The sequence below is a fragment of the Platalea leucorodia genome, assembly GCF_965183815.1.
Source record: "Platalea leucorodia genome assembly, chromosome: 17".
NCBI lineage: Eukaryota > Metazoa > Chordata > Aves > Pelecaniformes > Threskiornithidae > Platalea > Platalea leucorodia.
Genome location: NC_138839.1, coordinates 8,433,793 through 8,451,323, shown reverse-complemented (window position 1 = coordinate 8,451,323; position 17,531 = coordinate 8,433,793). Strand labels below are relative to the sequence as shown.

Below are 17,531 nucleotides of genomic sequence, written 5' to 3'. Positions count from 1 at the left end.
GAAACGGCTTCCTCCGCTGCCCTGGCGCTGGTTGCCGCGTGCCGCTTGCTTACCTGCGCCCATACCGAGGTGTGGTTGCTTCTCAGTCGCTTTCTAGATCAGCACAGGTTTGCAGGCAGTTGTGGCTTCTCAGGATGCAGCCCGTGGTCCCGGAAGATCTTTGCAACACATCTTGTATTAAAAGAGAAAAAACCTAAGAGATACATGAAATGGAAAAGGAGATAATTAATTAAAAGAGGTTCCCGTGGGAATGTGATTTGTGGGAGCCTCGTTTTACATGAGCGAGGAGAGATGAGCTGTGGTTACTCCTGCCTAACGTGACAGCAAAGCCGAAGCAGGGAGGACAGCAAATTTCCCCCAAGAATACTAAAGGTTTGGGTCTGCTGGGTTTTTTTTTTTCTTCCCAGGCTTGGTCCTGTAAGGCCTTTAAACACATCTGGGCAGGCTGGTGAGCGCGGCAGGGAGTTAACGCGGCTCGGCAGGAAGGAGCTGCGTTAGAAGCCATTTCCACTGCTGGGAGCCCTTCTCGTGCTGAGGCTGTGCGCGCTATCAAAGGCACGGGCGAGGGGCAGCAGATGCATCGCTTACGTCCTTGTTTCTCTTTATTGCTGAAAATGTCCCCAAACCTGGAGAAGTCAAGCAGAAAATTCCCAGGCCAGGTGTCTGCCTAAGGCTGGCTTCTCTCTAGGAAAGTGTTTTCAGAAATGGAGCAGCCATTTCTGTGAACGAGGTCAGGGAATTACACCGATACCAGATGTTGCGCTCTGTCTGCGTGTGTTAACACGTTCAGGTTTTCCCCTTATTTTCTCAAGAAGCCTCAGGTGCAGGAGCAGACCTCAGTGTCTGGAAAAACCTTTTGCCCTGGTGCAGAAGCTGGTAGCCAAAGAGGCCATGCGGCAGGAGAGGCTCGGATTCCTCTGCAGGGATGGCTTTCAGTGTGCACCAGGCGGTTTAAGCTGGTAGTAACTTACACTGGTCGTTGCTGCGTTCCTGCGACCCAGAGAGATTTTGGTTCCAACCCTATAGACCGTTTTTTTCTGATACGGGAAAGAACAGGGCCTCTAAAAAATCCCGTTAACTCGCTGAGCATCCTGAAAACGTTTAAAACCAATTGCAGATGTCGGCATCTCGTTGCCAAAAGGGTGGCGGTGATTGTTCCTGCTGCGTTTCGTTCCAGCCTGAGTCGTTTTTACGGACGAAGGCACCTGAAGCTGGTTGTCAGAAGCGTTCGCTGCAGAGCAGAAAAGCTCTTGCAACCATGCCCCTGGCGCTGCTCGCTTGATACCGTTTTACAGACGCAAGAGGGTTTAGCTTTGGGGGTGGTAAGCTCAAAATCAGCCCCCCCCCAGGATGGTTTCATGCCCTTAGATCTAACACCTCGGGCCTCGAGGCACCAAACTGCCTTTAGGCGAGTTGGCTGTTGGCCGCGGGTCGGTACGTGAGGGCGGTGAGATGCCGCGGGGCAGGAGCTCCGTCAGGGCTGCCGTGCGCTACGTGGGGATGAAGCCGTCGGGAGATGTTCAGGCGGGCAAGCGCCCTGAGCTCCCGCTCTGCGCAGTCGGTCTGGCAGGGAGAGCTCGGCCTTTCTGCTCTTTGGAAGACGTTGGCCCTCTGCTGCTCCCTGATCCTAGGCCAACTGAGCGGCATCTCCAGCCAAGCAGCGTCAGCAGGAGCGTGAGCTCTTCGCACGCCGCTTTCTTTTAATAAGGTGCCAACCCGGAGGCTTGCACGAGACGCCGTGCACTGGTAGAAGCTGAGCAACAGTTTGATGTGGCCTGGGGGCTGCGTGCGAGCTGCAACAACCATAGGATGGAGCCTGGGGGTGAGGAGGCTTCGGCCCAGAGGGTCCTGCTTGGCTGCACAGCTCTGTGGATAGGTGACCCGCAAGGAGCCGTTGACGGACCACCACGGTGATGGGCAAGCGACTGCAGCAAGAGATCGATTAGCCCACTCGGCTTCCAGCAGCGTGACTAAATCCCTGCCGATATCCGAGAAAACTTCACTAGAAGTTGTCTACCCTTGTATTTTCCAAGCGGCTCCGCTTGCCACCCGCAGGTAACCATCACGGAACTGTGGTTCGCCGAAATAACTCCTGCTTATTTAAAATGATGCTGTAGGGACGGCCGACGGCCATCTGTGGAAAGCTTTGGTCACGCGGCACCGGTTTTTCTTCCTCATCTCCAGCTGCTAAATTGTGCTGAAACAGCGACAGAAATAAAACCAGCTCCCGCTCCATTCAGTGCTTTCCAAAGGGGAATTTGTCCAAGGGTGCAGTTGCTGTCCCAGCTGCAGGGATGTGGCTGTGCTGTGGTTGCAAAGTGGAAAGGGGAGAGAGGGGGCTTGGGGCAGGCAATCGATGCTTTCCGTTAGGAAATCCTTGTATTGCTGAGCGAGCGGAGAGAACGGTAAAGCCTGGCTCTTGCAGGCTTGGTTGTCTTGTTGCAGCCCCCTGCAAGGTTTAACAGCGGATTTGTCACAAAGCAGAGCTGTACTGCGCTCGCGGGGTAGAGGGCATTAGCGAACATGGTGTGGAGCACTGTCACAAGTGTTTTATCACAGCGTTACAGACAACAGCCGGAAGGGAGCCGAAAAGGTCAGCGCTGCAGATGCAGCTGGTACCTTCAGGTCTGACCCGTGAAGGAAAATCGGTCATTTCAGTGTTGCAGAATAAGCTATTCTGAAATAACGCCTGGCACAAGTGCTCTGTGCTGTTAAAGACGGCCTGAAGTGAACAATCTGTCAGTCCCGGCCACCTCCCGTTTGCGTGCGAGCGAGTTGTGCTGGGAAACCGCGTACTTCACCAAAAGCGGCCGGCCTGAGAAGGGAGCGGGCGCTCGGCCTCTTCAGCGCTCTGCAGGGTTGCGGCACCACCGCTGTGTGAATTTATGGCGATGGGCGCAGCGCGCAGCTCCTTTCTTCTGCTTTGGGTGTCTTCGTACACCGTGATCGTCAAACGCGAGGAATTTCACACACCTTTGCTGCAAAACAGGGGAGTTGAGTGTTTTACCCATCCTCCAAGGAAGCGCATCTGACTCTTCAGGCTTCCTCCAGCGTCACAAGGCGGATATTTTGAGCAGGAGCCTGAGCTGTGGCTGACACATCTCGAAGAAAAGCCAGTCGACAAGATTTCCCACGGAGCGACGAGCGAGCCAGCGCTAGAGCTGACCGTAGGCTTCAAGCAGGAGCCATCGCCAAAAATGCTTTAAATTCCTGCTCAACCCAAAGGTTTTCTGCCTGCCCAGCAAGGCGCGCTGGCAGGGCGCTGCTCTCTTATGGCCGCAGGACTCAGCGTGGAGGCCGGAGGCCAGCCAGGCTGCTGCATGCGCCGGGCGTGCTGCTGATCGCAGGGGCGTACAGTGCACGCGCGGCAGCCAAAAATGAGCTTTTTGTGGCCGCAAAAGCATCCCAGCCGGGAGGTGTTGTGAGTTATTACCTGCCCGGGCAAGGGGAACGGCCGCTGCGTGCTCCGCGCTGCAGCCCGCTACTAACCAATTTTAATCTGAAACGGTGTTTGGCTCGGAGAGCAAAGGAATTTAGCAAATTCCCGCTGCCAGATGCTAACTGCCGGGATGTGCGGCTTTGGGAGAGGTGTGTTGTCCCAGCGTGAAACGCCGAGCTGGTGGACTTCAACTTCTCCTTGGCTTAGGGGAGCTGTCATTTCCACTTGCCTGCTTTGGGTAAAATAAATCACTACTGTAATGCCAAAAGTGCTACAGAAAAAAAAATGACAACTTCCAGCCCCTGGTCTCCCAGCGATGGCAGCATCGGCCTCGTTAGCAATGAGGATCTATTTCAAATTCGAGTGTCTCTAGAAAAGCAGCAGCCCGCGGAGGCTGCTTAGTCCACAACATTTTCCTGCTCCAAATTTCTGTCAGCCCCAGTGGCATTTCTAGCATGTATTTGTTCCAGAAAGGAGCAAACTGGTATATTTAAGCGTGTTTTTATTCATTTGCTAGGAACTGATACAAAAATGGGCGCACTGCTGAACAGAAGAACCCTGGAAAAGGGAAAGGGTTTGAAAAGATAAACCTAACCGGCTTAGCCTTAAGGGTAGCTGTGAGAGGGGCAGCAACAGACATCAGCTGGGAGGTGGTGTAGGGCGACGCCGGGCAAGTACAGAGACAAAATTATTATCTGGTGATCGCTGGACGTGTGTCTTTGGTAAAGTGAACCAGAGCGGAAAGTTGTGGTTAAAGGCTGTCACCTCATCTCTTCTAAAAGTCCATGTTTCTACTGGAGATGTAAAGGGGAAAAAAATCCAGAGTAAAAAGCAGCTCAAGCGTAAAGACAAGACTTGTGCGGGGGACTGCGGGAAGGGCGACAGCACTGCGTAGCAGGTAAGTCCTGCACCACCGAATGCTTCCGTGTGCGGCAGGCGAAAGGCCCCTGGAAGCCTGCGTGTGGCTCTGCGAGTGGGAAGTGATGTACGGAGGCGAGACCCACCTTAATTAAACGTTTTGTTTCTGTGGTGGTTATGGGATAGTTGTACTCGGCACCGCTCCCTGCGCAAATCCAGCGGGTCAAGCTGCAAACAGCGGCAACGCCGCCGGCTGACCGGGAACTTCAAGGCAGAAGCGCCAGGGTCCTGCTCGAGCGATCCCATCAAACCGAAATAACTCCCTTCGGATACACGTTCAGGGATAAACAGACCTAAAGGTAAGAAGCACACGACCCAATTTAAATTCGACGATGGCTTCTCAGGGAATATTTGTTTTTCAAAGCACGAGAAGCTGAAGAAGTGGCAGCAGAATGTGGAGCTTTAGGGATGAAAGTGAGGCAAAGGGAAGGAGTTCCCCAGCCTGCTGGCGATCGGACACGGGACGAAAGGGAAAAAGGATGAAATTCTCCCTGAGGCAGGCGGACCGTGGGCCAAAGATGTATAAAAGTCTTTATAAAAACAAATGCAAAAGTTGAGTTAAAAATGGAAAAGGAAAAAAGACGCCAAAAACTTGGGGTAGTGACACCAGAAGCAAGGCTTAAATATAATCAGAGCTGAAGTTTGGAGCTGCAGGCCAACGCTAAACCAGAATTTGGCAATAAAGACGCTGCACTTGCTTAGCCAGCGGGGTTGAGAACATTATCGGCAGAAGCTGATCTCAATGTATAAGGCGCACAAAGGTAATAAAAAAAGGTAATGATAATCTTGTGTTTGGTACCATATGTGGCAGGTAGCTGTTAAGCGGCACAGGGAGGGTGCTTATTAAATAAAAAAGCGTTCACTTTAAGTAAAAAACATAGCAAAATGGGGAAAATATGAGTTGATGTAGGGTAAGAAAGTTACCAGAGGGGCTTGCGACCCCTGGAATGGAGTTGCTGTGACCAGATGTATTTAAAAGAGAAGCACAACAGGTTTCTTGTTTCTAACAGAGGAACGAGAACACGTGGCATTGCTCTGGATACGGGGTGGAAACGGTAAATCTCTTGACATGCAAATTTTACAGCTCCTCCTTGGGAACAGTAGCAATATGTCTAAATGATCCGGTTTAAACGGCAAGCTGCACTGTACAGGCAAAACCCAAAGCTGCAGGCAAGTTTCTAAAAGCTCTAGGGCTGCAGAAAGATGTAATCAAATTGAATGACTTTAGGGGGAAAAAAAAAAATCCACGAACCAGTTGGAATCCTACTAGGGCTTGGCACCTGGGAGGGCAGGAAAGGCTCAGTACTTATTTAAAGTGCTTATTAAAAGTATTTGATGATGATGATAACACTCTACACAATCACAGCTCACCCTGACGGCAGCCCCCCGCTGAAGTGAGACTCCCTGAGGTTGGATTTCCCTGTCCTGCACTGTTCCCTTCCTCCTGTGCATCCTCCCTCGAAGGCGGCTCCTGTCACACACCGGGAGGGGGACACAGATGACACGAACCCCCCCAAAAAAACGGGGCGGAGGGGAGAGGAGAGCAAGCAGCGGGTTTTGATCCCGCCGCCTTCCCCAGGTGTGGCATTTTTGCAAGAGCCCACCCTGGTCAGGCAGGCGTGTGGCTGCTAAGGAATGCGCAGGGCCCGCAGCTCCCCTCTGGGGTGGATTTTGAGATTAAAAAACAGGGAAGGAGACAACAAAAGCTTTTCTCCTCCTCTGCTCACATCTCAGTGTAGCTCTGTGGCTCAGCCAACGCAGGTGCTGGGGTTTTGCAGTGAGCAAGGGGAGGGCAGCTGGGGTGATTTCATCTTTTCCTTCTTGGTGTCTTAAAAGCCAGCAGTAAAGGAGCACATTCCCTCTCGCTCCCCTCTCCTCCACCTTCCAGTCCCTCCCCTCCTGCCAGAGAGGCACCGCAAGGGGGGAAAAGCCAAAGAACACATTTTTCTGCAGCTGCACGGTCGTTGTTTCGCACTCACAAGCAAGACAGGAATGTTTAGCAAAGTGGAGCCATCTGGCTAAGGCACTTCCAGGGCTGTTCGGCGCAGGAGACAAAGGACTGTAGGAAAGCAAAGCATCAGGGAGATAATCTGGAGTGGAGAAGACGACGCTGAGCAAGGCCAGGCCTTGGTCACAACAGCTTGGCTTTGGAAGGCGACGCTCTCGGGTGTAGTACGCTGTTGCAGCAGCCACCTGTGGGGGGAAAAAAAAGTTGGAAAAAGCTTAGACAAGAAAGAGTCAAGGCAGAAACAAGACACCTCCCCAGTGCTTTGAATGGTGTAAGCACTCCTAAAAAGTGCTTCCCGTCCACAGGAGGGATAAAAGGTACCACAGGGCCCAAATCAATGTGTTAGTGCCTGTACGGTCTTCAAATGGTAAAAACACAGATGGAGGGAGAAAGGTTGGCAGCACGCGAGTAAGGATTACATGTAGAAAACGATGAGAAGCTGCCTGGGCAAGAGGCTACAGGTGGAAAGTTCTGTGGTGTATTTGGAGACAGCTTGTAGAAAGCATACTTATGGCAGAAAAGAAAATAAGAATAGGTAGGGAAGGGAACTGAGGAGTTGTACCTTAAGTGAAGGGAAAGTAGAGGGATTTGGGTGAAGAAAAAAAAAACCACACTACTCCACCACCCACAGGCCTAGCCAAAAAAAAAATAAAGAAACCAACTTGGAGCAAGAGCACATCAAGAGGCAGGCAGGAAGAGCTGCTGTTTATTACCTCTCGGCGTACTCTGCACAGACCTGAAGTAACCACGATGGTGAAAACACCAGCGCGGGCCATGCCTCTGCTCTGCCTTGCAACGCTAATCCTCACCCCGGGCAGCTGAGGCACAGGTAAGGAAGCTGCCTGAAACAGAGCAAAGCCAAGGAGCGCCAAAAAAAGGGATCCTTCCCGCAAGCGAGAACTTGTTAGCACGTTTTGACAGAAAATTTCCAGCTTGCAGCCAGATCTCAGCGATGGAACTAGTGTAACTGAGGCAGGGAGTAAATCGCACAGCTAATGAGAGTGATGCGGGGGGGTAAAGAGGCTGAGGCAAAGCGCGGGCAGGCACTGGAGAAACCGCAAAGGGCGGGAGGAGGACGAAGCAGGAGGCCGGAGCGCAGACGCAACGCTCCAGACCGGGAACGCGCGGTTCTGCGCGGGGGGGAAGCGGCGGCGGCGCGGGCCCTGCCCGGCGGGGCTGCGGGGACGGCGGCTCCCGCCCCCTCAGCGCCCTCACGGGGCCGAGGCGGGAAACGCCGGGGCGGGGAGCGGCGCGCGCGCAGAGCCGCTAACGGCCGCCGAGGAGAGCGGCGCGCGCGCCCCGCCCCGCCGTTGTGCTCGCGGGAGGGGACGGCGCCGCGCACGCGCGCTCTCCCCGCTCCCCCCTCCACCCACCCGCGCGACGTGGAGGCGGAGGGGGAAAACGGGAGGGGGCGGGGGGGCGGTGTTCGAAAAATGCCCGCGGCCTCCCATTGGCCGGCGGCGCCGCCGGGGCCCGCCCCCCCGCCGCGCGCCGCGGCCACGCCCCCCTCCCGGCGGTCCCGCCCCCGCCCCTTTGCCCCGGCTCCCCCCCCCCCCCCGCCGGTTCCCCCGCCGCTGCCGCCGCCATTAGAGGGGCCGCTTTGTGTCCGCCGGGCCTGCTGGTGAGTGCCCCCCGCCCGCCCGCCGGCGGGGCGGGAGAGGCCGCGGGGAGGGGGGCCCGGGCCCGGTAGGCCGCGGGGTGGTGCGTGTGAGGCGCGGGGGCGGCCTGGCGGGGCCCGGGAACTCCCCTCAGCGCCCCCTCCCTGACAGGCCTGGGCGGGGGGGGGGGGCGGCTGTCGTGACGAGTGGTGACGAGTCGCGACACGCTGCGCGGTGAAGGGGTGTTGTCGCGGTGGGCAGCGCGGCCTGCTTCCCCCCCTCCCGTACCCGGGGAGGCCGGGCTCGCCCCCGTCCAGGCCCAAGGAGGCGGCCCCGGCCCTCGGGTGTCGCCGGGCCGGGGAGGTGCGGACGCCGCGGCCGGGCCTGGCGGGGTGCGGGCCCCCGGCCCCTCGTCGTCTCTCACAAAGGAGGTGCGGGCGTCCAAACCGCCTCTCCCGCCCCGCTGACAGCCGGTAAACACCGGCGGGTGTGCCGTGGGCGGCGGGGGGAAGGTCGGCGGCAGAAGGGGCTGGTAGGGGTGCGGCACAAGAAATAATGGCTATTTATAAACTTAGGAAGTGCCTTAGCTCCCGCGGTAGCCTTCCCGCGTTTTGGTTGCTCGGTTGTGGTGTTTTTCCCTCCACAAACTCGCTTCATCAGAGGCCAGAGAAGTGCCGCCACTCGAGGAAAAGCTCTGTCCCGGACTTCAGTGTGGCTCCGCTTCCAAAAAGAAGCTCTTAATCCCTCTCGGTGCTACTAGAGACAGATGCAGGCCTAAGTGTGAGACTACTAGGTACTTAGTTCCTCCCTGAGACCCTGTGGTGGTCACAGCCTGGTTGAAGAATGTTAATTACCTTCCTCCCCGTATTGCACGTGCTTCTCCGTAGCAAAGGCTATTAAATTCCAGTCTGGAATGGGACTGTTCCAGAGGGGCTTCCATTCTGGATTCGTTATCCTTATTGCTACTCTGGACTGTGGTTTTGGGTTGAAACTTTGCAAAGACTTAAGGAGAGAGGAGCAGCGTAGCAAAATCTGGTAAACTGGTGTAGCCCTTGCCAGGCCAGAGGGGCTCCACCAGCTTAGGGTGCCCGAGGACAGCTCCAGACTGGGCACGCTGTTCAGAACAAATCCTTCCCGCCTGTATTCTAACTGTTTTCACAGCCACCAGTGTCTGCAAATCACGGAGGACTGCTCAGCCTGTGCTGCAGGAGGAGAAAAGTTAGATAATGTGGGGTTGTGGGTGTGTTCGCTCCTTTTAAAGTGTAGCAGAGACTGAGAGTTTGCTCATATCTGTGGTATTTCACAGGTTACTCTTTTCAGGAGTCTTTCTTGGCCGCTGAATTATTTCTGGGTTAACAAGCATGTCACTTCTCAGTTCTTATCAGGCCTTTTGAGTAATAGTTGCACTCTGATTTCCAAGCATGTGACTTTTTTGTTTGTTTGGTTTTACCATAAATAGTATTTTTAGCATCTTCAAGAAATAGTTGGCCAACAATCTTTGGCAAGCAGCTATCTTATTGAGGGGGGGAAGGTTCAGAAGTGCTCGTGTTTATAAACAATGTCACACTATTAAGCTCCTCCATGTGAGGACAGTGTGTGTAGGGGGGATGAGAGGAGAGGAGGGTATCGCTGGTGATTGCAGTTACAGAATGGAGGTGTTTTGATGGACTCGGCGGGAGAGCACTTCCCTTCCTCAGGAGGGACTTAGAGATTGGTGGACAGAGTGGGAAATCCTTGGAAATGAGGAATAGGTAAGGGAAAAAAAAAATACACATAATTTCTGTTGGGGGGAAGAACTTGGTGTAGTATAAAAAACGTCTGCTGGCTTTTGTAGCCGTTCTCCCCTTTACCAATGTGTGCCTCCGAATTAATTAGCTTTTCAGTGCATCGTGCACTTTCCTCAGGTAGTTGCTGCTTGAATTATTTTTGTTTTCAGAATATCGTTTTCTGTTTTCCCTTTCAATAGAAACTGATGTGTGACTCTTTTGTCAGTGTTCTGTTACAAGTGGCCCAGGGTTCTCTGAGGATTTTAACTTCCGTGAGAGAGAATAAAAGAAGTTTTACATTGATGGACTCTAATGTGAGGTGTGAGTAGATTTTATATAGACTGCAAGGAAATCATAGCTTTTATTATGTATAGGTTTTTACTACAGAATAACATGTGATGACTGAGTAAGTAATAGTTTGGGAGAAGGGTTTACATAGTGGTTTTAAATGTAATCTATCTAAGCAAGGAGGATGTTGCCTATAAAAGGTTCTTACCCTGTAATGTAACGTTAGCAGCCTGAATTTTCATTCAAGTGTCAGTGGTTTGTCAAAATTCATAATGTTGGATCCTGGAATTAAGATATTTCATCCAAGGCTATGAAACTTTCAGCAGTGGATTTTCATGTTGGAGTAGTTTTAAGTTTGTGACCTAAACGTGTTCTAAACTTAAAGCTGAACCCCGTGCACTCTGATATGGGCTATTTCGTTCCTTATCTGCTCGTGTCAGTGGGAGCGCATGGAGAGTCTGGATCAAGGACCATACTAGCCAAAAATTGTTCAAAAACTGTTGTCCCACAGAGGTTGTCACCGTCAGTCCTGAGCATCAGCATGGAGAGGGATTATTTTTAGACACCTATGCAAGCAGAAATTCTGCTTCGTTTTAATCCCTTAGCTGAAGTTTTTGCAAGTTGCTAGGTATGATGGTGGCATAATTTAAGTTGCACACTACCAGGCTTTGGCTATGTGTTTGGAGACGTGAAGAAAAACTCCTGGGTATAGGAAAAGAAGATAATCGAAGCCACGGAAACGATCTGCTGTTGCCGTCTTCTGTATAGGTCAAAGATTGATGGAGAAAGAATCTGAAACCTATAGTGGTTTTTGTATTGAGCTGGCATTCTTGGTGGTGAAGAATAGTGGAGGTGAGGCATGGGTTGTTACTTGTATTTTAATAAACATCTGTTGAGATAGAGCTGACTTTGAGTTCTGGTATTATATCCTAGCAGAGATGAGGCGCTGAGCTCTGTCCCAGGTGGGGAGGCAGAGCATCAATCTCACTGTAGTAATGTGCCTTTTTTTTTTTTTTTTTTTTTGCAGTGAAAGCAGCATCTGTGTGTGCAGAAGGGCAGTGTTTAATATTTGCTTTGCTCTGTAAAAGTCAACAGGATAGGCAAGGTGTAAGTCAGGTTGCATTCGTGGCATTTGGGGTCACAGGTCCAAATTCAGTGCTACCCTGCAATGAAAACTGTATCTTTAGACTGAGAAGAACTCATCTTTGGGTCTCTGTGTGTAGGAATGCATGTTTGGATACTGGAAGTCTGAAAGATTTTCACTGTGCTCCCCTGAACCCTAACGTACTTGGGGTTTGTTGTTCCCCTCCTTAATGCTGCATAGGAAGGAGTAGATGGAAATAGAAACTATAACGCTAGTCAAGCCAAAGAATTTCTTGCCTGGCAAGTGGTGAGCTATTGGATCTTTGTATTGGACCACTCTTCTTCTTTAATTGAAACAAGATGGTTTGTAATGCTTGTAGCAGCGTGGGGCTCAGATAGCCTGTAACAGATCTCTGGGAGACTCAACCGCAAGGGAGCTGCAAATGCAGCCCTCGTAGCTTAATCAGGAGGCAGGCGATTGAAAAGTCCGCTGAACTGGGACACCTCCCAGGAAATCGATGCAGCGTGGTGTCCGTAAGGATGGGGACAAAGTTAGCACAAAACTCATTGAATGGCAACAAAAGCGATGGGAATGCCAGTTGTGAAGTAATGCTCAGGCAGATGTGAAACGGGAGTGAATTTCCGAGCAAGTTGCCAAATAAGGATTAGAAGTGGGGACTAACTCGTATTCTGTATTCAGTGAGATATTTTATTCCTCTGCACATTTTTAGGCTGTTTTAAATGACTAAATACTACTGGTCTGACTTAAGACAACAGGCAGCTTGGCAAACTGCAAAAACAACAGGGAGATCAGTAAACACTAGAACATCTTTGTGGTTTTTGCCTGTGACAGGCAATCAGCTGAGAGCTTTTAACAGATACATTTTTTTAAAACAACTTTGTATCAAAGACGTTGCTGGATGATATATTCTGTATATCAATATAGATATTGAGGGTTTTGGGAAGGTATCTTCTACCTGAGCTGGATTTTTAGAGAAGAGCTTTGAGGTTTTCAGAGGGCCAGAAGCCTTGAAAAAGTTGGCCAACTTGCAATTTAGAAAGTAATATTTTGGCATGTTTGGTTTGAATTTCCATTTTTGCTTTGTGAAAGTATTAACATTTCCTGTGCTTTTTTCTGCAGCTTCTAAGACATTTAAATGCTCTTCATAGAATCATAGAATCATTGAGGCTGGAAAAGACCTCTGAGATCATTGAGTCCAACCGTTAATCTATCACTGCCAAGCCCACCACTAAACCTTGTCCCTAAGCACCACATCTCCCTGTCTTTTAAATACCCCCAGAAATGGTGACTCAACCACTTCCCCGGGCAGCCTGTTCCAGTGCTTGACGACCCTTTCGGTGAAGTAATTTTTCCTAATATCCAGTCTAAACCTGGTGCAACCTGAGGCTGCTTCCTCTCATCCTGTTGCTTGTTACTGGGGAGAAGAGACCGACCCCCCCCGGCTCCAGCCTCCTTTCAGGCAGTTGTAGGGAGTGATAAGGTCTCCACAAGTCTCCCTTTCTCCAGGCTGAGCCCCCCCAGCTCCCCCAGCCGCTCCTCCCCAGCCTTGTGCTCCAGCCCCTGCCCCAGCCTCGCTGCCCTGCTCTGGCCACGCTCCAGCCCCCCCATGGCCGCCTTGGGGTGCGGGGCCCAGCGCTGAGCACAGCATTCGAGGGGCGGCCTCACCAGTGCCCAGCACAGGGGGATGATTCCTGCCCTCGTCCTGCTGGCCACACTATTCCTGATACAACCCAGGATGCTGTTGGCCTTCTTGGCCACCTGGGCACCCTGCTGGCTCATGTTCAAGTGGCTGTCAACCAACACCCCCAGGTCCTTTCCCGCCGGGCAGCTCCCAGCCACTCCTCCCCACGCCTGCAGCGGTGCCTGGGGTTGTTGCGACCCAGCTGCAGGACCCGGCACTGAGCCTTGTTGAATCTCATACAGTTGGCCCCGGCCCAACGACCCAGCCTGGCCAGGTCCCTCTGTAGGGCCTTCCTATCCTCCAGCAGATCAACACTCCCACCCAACTTGGTGTCATCTGCAGACTTACTGAGGGTGCCCTCGATGCCCTCATCCAGATCATTGATAAAGATATTAAACAAAACTGGCCCCAGTACTGAGCCCTGGGGAACACCACTTGTGACTGGCCACCAGCTGATTTAACTCCATTCACCACAACTCTTTGGGCCTGGCCATCCAGCTGGTTTTTTACCCAGCCAAGAGTACACCAGTCCAAGCCATGAGCAGCCAGTTTCTCCTGGAGAATGCTGTGGGAGACAGTGTCAAAGGCTTTACTAAAGTCCAAGTAGACAACATCAGCCTTTCCCTCATCCACTAAGCGGGTCGCCTTGTCATAGAAGGAGATCAGGTTAGTCAAGCAGGACCTGCCTTTGATAAAGCCATCTTGACTGCACCTGATCCCCTGGTTGTCCTGTACGTGCTGAAGTCTCTCAATTCTTCCGCTCAATTCAGCTTTAGAAACTAGTAGATAATTGCATGATAATCAATAGCCTGTTCTTGAAATCCAGTTACTTTGCTTTTTAAGCCTTTCTGATGATAAACAGTCAAACTTGCTTGTGTTGCTTGTAAGGTTGGCGGGTTTGTATCCCTTGACACCCTGGCATCAAATCTGCAAGAACATAGAAACTTTTCTAGCCCTTTTTGACCTGATTTCTAGACCCATGTCATGTGCCGTGTACCAAGTCATGTCTAAGAGCACATCCATCACCAGTGTACATGTCGTGTAACAGTAAGTGGACACCCTTAACGGCACAGGATTGGACATGCTTTCTCATTTTTCCATTGCGTATTTGTTTTCAGTCCGCTCAGCCTGTGCACCCTATCCCGAGTCCTTGACTTGGTGTTTCTGCCAGCCTGACAGTTGGCTTGCCATGTTCGAGACCTGATTTTATCCTGAAATATTTTCCCTTGAATGAAGTCTGAGATAAGCTGGAAAATCTTATGGCCAGCAGAAATTCAAGGAGCCAGCCAAACTATTCCTCAAATTAACTTTTTTTTTTTAACATTCTTGTGTCTGTTACATTGGTGGGGGACTCCAGTCTTCTGAAATATTATCCAAAATGTGTGCGTCTCACCTGAAGCCTCTCTTTTTTGTCTTTTTTTTTTTCTTTTTTTCTCCTCCAACGATATGCTGATGGCTCAGGAGGAAATTGCTATAGTTTTTCATAATAGTTCATGGAAAGCTACCTGTGCCTTTGACTGGACCTTCCATTAGCGGCCACTCCTTGAGCAGGGAGACTGGACACTATCAAGCATTCCTGCTCATCTAGAAATCCACAAAGTTGGGGGGTTTTGTTGCTTATCAGCTGCTTGCTGGGTTACCAGCTTTGAAATGACTAGTTTGTGATAGCCGGGGAACCTGCCAACCTGCAGTTCAAATGACCCCTAGGAAAAAATGACCCATTAGTGACTGCAGCAGTCAATAAGGGAAAACCGATCGATGTCATCTACCTAGACTTCTGTAAAGCCTTTGACACAGCCCCACACGACATCCTTATTTCTAAATTAGAGAGAGATGGATTTGAAGGGTGGATTTTATTCTTATCCATTTATTATAAATGGATTCTTATCCATTTATTCGATGGATAAGAAATTGGCTGGATGGACGCATCCGAAGAGTTGCGGTCAATGGCTCTATGTCCAGGTGGAGACTGGTGATGAGCGATGTCCCTCAGGGCTCTTGTCTTGGGACTGGTGCTTTTCAATATCTTTATCAATGACAGTGGGATAGAGTGCACCCTCAGCAAGTTTGCAGATGACACCAAGCCGAGTGGTGCAGCTGACACGCCTGAAGGGTGGGATGCCATCCAGAGGGACCTGGACAGGCTGGAGAAGTGGGCCCATATGAACCGAATGAGGTTCAACAAGTCCAAGTGTAAGGTCCTGCACCTGGGTTGAGGCAATCCCAGACATGAGTACAGACTGGGAGAAGAACTCATTGAGAGCAGCCACGCAGAGAAGGACTTGGGGGTCGTGGTGGACGAAAAGCTGGACATGAGCCAGCAATGTGCTCTCGCAGCCCAGAAAGCCAACCGCATCCTGGGCTGCATCAGAAGAGGCATGGCCAGCAGGGCGAGGGAGGGGATTCTCCCCCTCTACTCTGCCCTCGTGAGACCCCACCTGGAGCACCGTGTCCAGCTCTGGGGTCCTCAGCACAAGAAAGATGTGGACCTTTTAGAATGGGTCCAGAGGGGGCCCACAAAGATGATCAGAGGGCCGGAGCACCTCTGCTGTGAAGACAGGCTGAGGGAGTTGGGGTTGTTCAGCCTGGAGAAGAGAAGGCTCTGGGGAGACCTTACTGTGGTGTTCCAGTGCTTAAAGGGGGCTTGTATAAACGAGAGGGAGAGACTCTTTATAAGGGCAGATAGTGATAGGACAAGGGGGAACGGTTTCAGACGGAAAGAGGGGAGATTTAGATTAGATGTTAGGAAGAAATTCTTTACGCGGAGGGTGGTGAGGCACTGGCACAGGCTGCCCGGAGAGGCTGTGGACGCCCCGTCCCTGGCAGGGACACCAAGGCCAGGCTGGATGGGGCCCTGAGCAGCCTGGTCTGGTGGGTGGCGTCCCTACCCATGGCAGGGGGGCTGGAGTTAGGTGATCTTTAAGGTCCCTTCCAACCCAAGCCGTTCTATGATTCTATGAAAATGAGCGTGAGTAGCTATGTGAGGAGTTACTATCTGTACTTGCAAGGAACTTTTTGAAAAGGTTGGTATCCTGATGTTTGTTTCATTGCTGATGTGATTATTTTTTTTCTGGCAGTCAATCAGATTTAAGTGTACATGAGAGTTACCCAACAACCACCTTGAAAACCTGCATCCTCGATTGATGGCCTCTTCCCACTTTCTAAGCACAATATTTGTTTGTCTGACATTTGTGTAAATGCAAAATACAGTTATTACTTTCTGGTTGTTTATTATTAAGAGTGATGCTTGCAGTCGTAGCTGCGGTACACATTTAAAGATGTCTTGGTATCCCATACATGAAATAGGGTGTCCAGGTAACAGTTGGTTTGGGTGACTTGATTTTTCCATTAAATACATCTACCATTTTATTTGGAAGGGGGAATGAGAGTTTTTCTGCATTACTGTTGCAGAACCTTCTAGTCTTTTGCTTTATCTTTCGGAGAAACTAAATTCAGGCCCGTTTGTAGTTAACATTTCACATCCAGTCCAGAAAACTAGTTTTGATCCCTCTTTGGAAAGAAATAGGCTAAGCAAGAGCAGTCCTTGAGCCGTGATGCTTTCACAAAGTGGTGCTTGTGACTTTGCCCCTTGAATATCCGTGCTTTGAAGTCAGTAGGAGATTATCCTCCTGCCCCTTTGATTCCCTTGGCCTTTTGAGCAGGAGATGATCCAGGCATGGAAATGCAGAGGGAATCAACAAGCTCCTCTTCGGGTCACTCTGAATTTCTGCTGGATGATGGCTTATTTGCATGTATTATAGGCACTGAGGTTATGAATTATGCTGCGTTAAGCTGCACTCTTGAGGGCAAAAAGAGTCAAATAGTTCATAGTGTGATCTAAACAAAGGTTTTTTTAGAACTTGGGGAATTTTAAGTCAAAGTTAGGAATACTATGTTTTCATGCATGTGACATGCAGGTCACACAGTTTAAAAATAAATAAAACCCAGGACCAGGTCAGCCACAATTCATGCTTGTATGTGTGCATTAGCAATCCCAGGGAAAGCATCTTTTGTAGGCCCCAACCGATTTCCCTGAGGATGGATCTGTAATTGGTTATTTTAGGACTCACTTCAAAATGCTGGCATTTTTTTAAAGGGCTTCAGGCTGTGCTTGCTAGAAAAAACATTTGATACTGAGCTGAAGCCCGGTGAAAATTTTCATTTTTCCTCTCATTTTCCACACTTGAGGGAGAAAGGTCCCTTAAAATAGGCAAAAAAAAAAAAAAAAAAAAAAAAAGCTTGGCTATAGTTTGTATGTTCTAGTTGGCTGTTAGTATTTTTTTCCTGTCCTGAAATTTCATAAGAAAGCTTCATTCATCTCATTTATTTTGTTTTTGGCATGTAGTGTGTTTTGATTTTTCTGTTTTGTCTCAGAAGAAAACATCCGGCCCTGTTACACTCCCTTGCTCTTACGGGTGCCGAGACAGGGCTAGTTCACTGTCATTTTTCAGAATGACTGTTCAGCATCAAAGGAGAAGTCGTAGATGTTGCAGGAGCGGATTGACTGCCTTTAGCTGCCAGACGCGCTGCATTTTGAAGACGGCCAGATGAACGTCTCCCGTGGAAATGCTGCCTAGTGATGCATCTAGTTCTGAAATGAAAATCTCTTGGTCGGTTGTGCCGTCGGTGTGTGCACCTGACGTGACACTGCACCCACCTGCAGCAGCAGTGGATTTAGTTTATTCATTTACCGGTTTATTATTTGGGGAGGAGATCCTGTAGGTACCA

The 17,531-nt window shown here is 50.7% G+C and overlaps 1 protein-coding gene across 7 annotated transcripts in view; it reads left to right on the top strand.

Moving 5' to 3' along the window:
* The first annotated feature begins 7,914 nt into the window (after positions 1-7,914).
* HP1BP3 (heterochromatin protein 1 binding protein 3) overlaps positions 7,915-17,531 on the top strand; it is a 28,278-nt gene continuing 18,661 nt past the window's right edge. For all 7 annotated transcript variants that reach the window (XM_082328936.1, XM_082328939.1, XM_082328940.1 and 4 more), the window contains exon 1: positions 7,915-7,986. The gene's annotated coding sequence lies outside the window, so the exon portion shown is untranslated. The remainder of the gene's footprint in view (positions 7,987-17,531) is intronic.